Source organism: Contarinia nasturtii, unplaced genomic scaffold (assembly GCF_009176525.2).
Source record: "Contarinia nasturtii isolate CC-2019 unplaced genomic scaffold, AAFC_CNas_1.1 Cnas_scaffold_695, whole genome shotgun sequence".
In the NCBI taxonomy this organism is placed as follows: domain Eukaryota; kingdom Metazoa; phylum Arthropoda; class Insecta; order Diptera; family Cecidomyiidae; genus Contarinia; species Contarinia nasturtii.
Window position 1 is genome coordinate 4,912,192 of NW_022198046.1, and position 6,000 is coordinate 4,918,191.

At 34.3% G+C, this 6,000-nt stretch overlaps 1 protein-coding gene across 7 annotated transcripts in view; it reads right to left on the reverse strand.

Moving 5' to 3' along the window:
- The window catches only part of LOC116340485 (adenylate cyclase type 2), a 47,189-nt gene that overhangs the window by 24,834 nt on the left and 16,355 nt on the right, over positions 1–6,000 (reverse strand). The window lies entirely within an intron of this gene.

The following is a 6,000-nucleotide window of genomic DNA, read 5'->3' on the forward strand; positions in this document are numbered from 1 at the left end:
TTTACATTCAATCGCATCGAATTGAAACTGACGGCGGCAGGCAACAATTTCAACATCATCCAATGCATAGTTTATCTAATGGACCGATATACAATATTGAATTTTCCATTCAAATACGCTTAACATAAATGGAAATGGACGATACAATATGCCATTTCTATGTAAATATTTAATCGGTAATTTTTGTAGAAAATTACATTCGTTGCCATCATCGACTGAATGAACACCAAACACATAACGACATTCCATTGACGATAGTGTGAAATTGAATTTTTTTTTTACATTTTTCAACATAGAATGCACGTGGTTTTTATGTGCCATTTGCTGTATATATAAAATAAAAAAAAAAATTTTGTAAATGTTGAATATGTACTTTGCACACCTCCTACATTATTATCCAATCATCTAATGTTAGCCGACTGAAGACAAGCATAAAATACAAGCTATAACAAACACTATTTTATGTTCCAAGCAGACAATATATTTAGATTTTGTCATCTGGATAACGTTAGGCGATGATACGAAATGAAAACAATAGAAGTGATTGTTGTATTGTATAGGTATAAAAATACTACCATAACTATCACTTCTATTGTTTTCATTTCGTATCATTGCCAACGTTATCCAGATGAGCTGAAATATCCAGATGACAAAATCTAAATATATTGTCTGGTTCCAAGAGATGAAATAACACACTGAGCGCATCGCATCGTGTTGAACACGAAACATGTGAATTCGAACAAATGACAAATTCAATGTGTCTACATGAGATGCATTTTCACTTATGACGAACAAATATTCATATATTTTTATTATTCCACGCCAAATTCTGCGTGATTTTTCTGAGTGCCGAGTTTATTTTGGTTACATTATATGTCACCACGATGGGAAAAAGAAAACAGACCGAGAGAATTTTGTTATTTTTGTTTTTTTTTCTGTTTGATTAAACATTTGTGCTCGTAGAATGCTGGCATATGTGTTACATGCAATGACGAATGCTTCAAGGCAAAATGATTATATATTCTAGATTTTACAAGATTGAAAATTCATCTCTGGTTTTTAGAGTAAGAGAGAGAGAGAGAGAGAGAGAGAGAGAGAGAGAGAGAGAGAGAGAGAAAGAGAGATAAAACAGAATTTTGTCAACACGATGTGTTTTAAGCAAATATACAATGAGGAAAATTGTGGATATATTTTTGCAAACTGTGTACAAGCATACTTCATGTGAAAAACCAAATCAACACTATCGCTTTAGAAGATGGTCAATGATTGCTTCACACAATACCACAAATTGAGCACACAATGCTATGGATATAGCTCTCGGGTGTTGAAAACAAAAGTCGCTCGATACACAATCACAGCACAGTTTGATAGTATTTTTCAACATCTTTATAAGACTATTTGCTAGAGAATCAAGTGCGACTTTTTTTTTGACTAGATACTTTGCCTGGTACTTATGCAAGTCACTCAATTCCTCTGTAAATTCTGGGAATTTTTGTGTAAAGCCTATAAAATGATGATAAAATTTGTCGACGAGAAAATGAAATATTTGGCGGTGTTCTTCTTTTTCACGCGTAAAAATAGCCCATATAACAAAAGTCTTATCTTTATCGTTCAGGAATGTTTTGCTCGTAACGTGAACTTTTCACATTTCATTTGATGAATGCTTGGAAAATAATGGTGGAACATTCTTCAGAGGTATGCCAACTTTCATTGTTTTGCATCTTATTTAAGCATTTTCGCCCATTTACGACATATAAATTATGAATTAACATTAAGAAAAAGAAAACAAATTGGATTTTTTTTGTTATTAATTCTGCAGGCAATTGCTTGAATTGAATGGCATTAAAGAGCTGACATCGGATATAAATAATTTATGTAAATTGTTTGGCTATTCAGCTCTTTCTGCTCCACTGATCTCCAGTGAACCGTATCAAAGCCATTGTATTATTTAAAATATTTGAAAGTATATATCCGAACTGCGCTCACAAAATCTCCACCAAATTTCTTTGCATTTCCTCCAGCCGGAATGAATTTACTCGAGAGCAAAAAACATTTTAAGAGATAGAAAAAAATTCATTCGCTTTTTCCGAATAATTTTGCATGCAGAACAAAAACCGTGCATTGTGAATCAAGATTCGTGTGATACGTTTATTTAAAGTGACAGCAATAAGTCGTTGGAAATCGTTGCTTGTGTGCCATATTGCTTGAATTCGACGAATCGAAAATCGAAATGAGAATGCGTATGGCGCTTTGACTAATAGAGCCCGTATTCAAAAATCTGGTGCACACACACACACACGCTTCCGAATCATGTATACGTATGAAAGCGTTCAATATTGAAATCGATCGTGAAGAAAAAACGAATATAAAATTCCATCAATTCGTTTAAAACTGTGTGCCAATTCAACGTTTTTTAACGTTTGTTTTCCCTTTCGGTGCTTACCACAACAGACAATAAAAGAAAATCTAATCAAAACGTAAAAAAACTCATTTGTTTGCATTTCCAATCTAAATACAAATAGATCTACCGAAGAAAATGATAAAGAGAAGCGAAAAAAAACTTCGAAAATGGTATTTTGTCTGGGCTGTGGTTCACATCAACAGTGTATTTGCAATGTTTGCACACTCGTTTACGATACAACGATTCCGTGATAAATGATTTCTACATTATATTCAAAGCAAGTTAGGATTTTTAGTTTACTATGAGTAAATTGTTCACTCAGTGCATTGCTTGACCAGTAGATTATACACTTAAATGGATTGATTTATCGCACCGAAGGGGGTCGCAACATAGATGCGGATAATTTACCAATACAAAAACCGAAGAAAAAAGCAAAAAAATCATTATTTTGCTCACGATAATGAAACAATTTGCACAAATGCATCGCTCGCACATAAATTGGAGCAAAATCGTCCGACGAACCGAAAATTGTGAATGAAAATGAGTCTTGTTTTGCTGAGTTCAGACTTTTAACCACGGTTGATTTGACAGTGTTACTTGTGTGTTTTTTCCGCTCATGTTGATTGTACTCTTGGTATGTTGTTCAATTGTTCTTGTGTTAAGCGAAAAATAAGTAAAATCACGAAGCATGTAAGCTATGTGGGTTTGCAAAAATAGCAAATGAGCTGGGTATGATGAGGCATTCGAAAACAAGAGAAAAAAAGTTAGATCGTACATCGTTTAGATTCGTATAAACATAAATATACTCGAAATAAAGTGTATGCACCCAGAGGTGTATTTATCTAGCTACGATAAATATTAGAATAATTAAGCAATTGGGAATTTTCTCGCAGGCTTAAGAAGATTGTGTTTTTTCTCTGATGGGGTCATTTGTTTACGACGAGCAAATAAACCGGCGATCAAAAATGCTTATCATTTTCTCATTTCTCACAATTCTGCTTTGAACCAGACATTTTAAATGTGCTTGAACAGCAAAGAAAACAAGGGCAAACAACATTTAATTGGATAAAATTGTATTTGACTGAAATCGATAACAAAAATCATTGAAAATATATTCCGCTTTTCCATTTATTCCATATTGCCACATCTTTTCTTGACATTCTTTTCAAAATGAATTGTAAATTCGGTAAATGTATTTATCGGAAAAAGTCGTTTTTTTAAACGATAAAGTTGCGTTTTTGAATATTTTCGCTTCAAAATGCTATTGGCATTAATTCAGGCAACAATCACAAAAACTCAAGACAATCGGCAAATGGAATGGTTTTGGTTGGTGCATTGCACACGTAAATATTTCAGTGGCTTCTTTCCATCGCATTTGTTGCTGGTTCAGAGGGCAGCAAATAAGTCGACGTTTATTTATGTATATGTGAAGCGGAACAGGTGTTTGGATTGATGCCAAGGTCTAGTTCAAATTCAACAATGTTTATCGAATGGTTTTTATTCGATTGTGTGCTACGCTTGGGAAGCCAACAAAGTAATTATCCAGTCTCATTTACGGAATATAAAAAAACCATAAAATGTTATTTAGATTTTGATACAATTGTGATTGAAGTGAGAAAAGAAAGAAATTGAATGGGGCACAATGTATAGCGTTTTTTTTCAGGGATTGTTCCTCTGAGGAGGAGGAATGGTGAGGAGGAAAATGTTTTTAGCTAAAAATGAGATTTTTGTGATAAAAATAGCCCTTTGAGCAAAAAAAACTTTTCCTCCTCAGTTGAGGAGGAGGATCCTCCTCGCTCTCCTCCTCCTCCTCATTTTCCACCTCACCATTCCTCCTCCTCAGAGGAACAATCCCTGGTTTTTTTATACATCAAATTACTTGATACATGTTTCAAATGGCCTAGTTTTGTTTTAATTTAAAGAGCTTTTTAAGTGGAAATTTAAAACTCATTTTGTCGAAAAATGTTTGCGGAAAATCTCTTTAAAATGTTCTCCAACGAGCGTAAAAGTGTTGTTTATGTATGCATGGTGGAATGGATCCTGTTCAAATTTCGCCATAAATTCTGTCACCTTTGGTTCCCATACAGCTAATTATGTGAGTTTGCCATTTATTCCAATGAATGAAAATGTTAAGATACACGCGTGTAAAAAAAATTACGGTTAAGTATCTGTTAATATTGCTAAAACGGCATGCGGGAGTCGGCATGCTTTCAAATATTAAAGCGATAAAAACCTTATTATTTATTGCATCACAACAACCAAGTGATTTTTTATGATTGTCATTATCAGCATCACGTTTTTTTGCGACTCAGTTGAATCGCGTTTGCACTTCGTTTCGAGTACATTACGTTTTATTTATAGAAATTAGATGTTTTAAACGCGTCACAATGGCTGCATGATATTGAAAATGTAATAGAACACTTTGACAAATAAAATCGCTGATATTATTACTATCCCGCTGGTTTGGCAAGCGCCAGTTCATCTCTGTATGAATTGGGTTTATGATGGTGAAATATATTCCGACACCAATTGAATGGGAAGATCATTTTGATTGCTAAGCAATTTTCATACAATTTGATTGTCGCATTGAAAACGATAATAAAATGAGTTTGATTCTCTTTCTCGCATTCGGTTCACCAACTGTGAAGCAATCATTTTCATTACTTTGTATTTGAACTAGTATACGGCTACCTTCTTTTGCACTGTGTAAAATGTGTTCATCCTTTGTGACAGCGAAAAGCTGTGAATTTCAACGCGATACTCTCGCTAAGATTTATTGCTCATGGCTATGAGTTTTGAAATTCCAAAGTAAACGGAGAGATGGGCGATATTTTTCTGCTTTGCAACTATGTCAATAGAATATCCAGTTGATGCTGTACCTTTTATGCCAAAATATCAATAAATAGGAACTTACATCCGTAAGTCCAACTTTTCCGCGCTGTTCCCAAATTTCTTCCTTCACCGAACTGGTTTGCTGGCTTATGAAATTATTCGTTCATCCCAACTTTACTGCATTTATTTTCAATTGTGTAAGAAAATGCACAGCAGTGCAATTACTCCCAAGCACTCAAATTGTACCGTTCACCCGGGGCATTTGCACCGTGCGTCACCCCTTAAGGGGGTCGGGGATCAAATACCCTCAAGGTGTAATTTTTTTGACCTGAAACCCCGAAATTCAGAATCAGCATGCAAAATTACCTTAGGATTGATATTTTTCTCATTCACGTATATCGAATTAATTTCGCTTGGCAAAGGGGGAAATATTTTGACAGATAGTACTCGATCCTTTATATTCGTGTTGGTTAACGTTCGTAAAGAAGGCTACTATGTTCGAACGCGTTCGTTCGCAGAGTAGAAATTGTTTTTCATGTTCGTTCGCGTTCGTAAAGATGGCCACTACGAACGAACGTGTTTACAGTTGGGACTAATAACATCAGACTAGTAAGATAGTTATTACTTATTACTAATAATTTCTAATAACTGGTAATAAGATGTCATCTTATTAGTGTAATAAGTATAGTAATAAGTATAGTTATTAGAATGTTACTAGTCAGAAGACTAATAAGATGCATGTATCTTATTAGTATAGTTTCTCATCA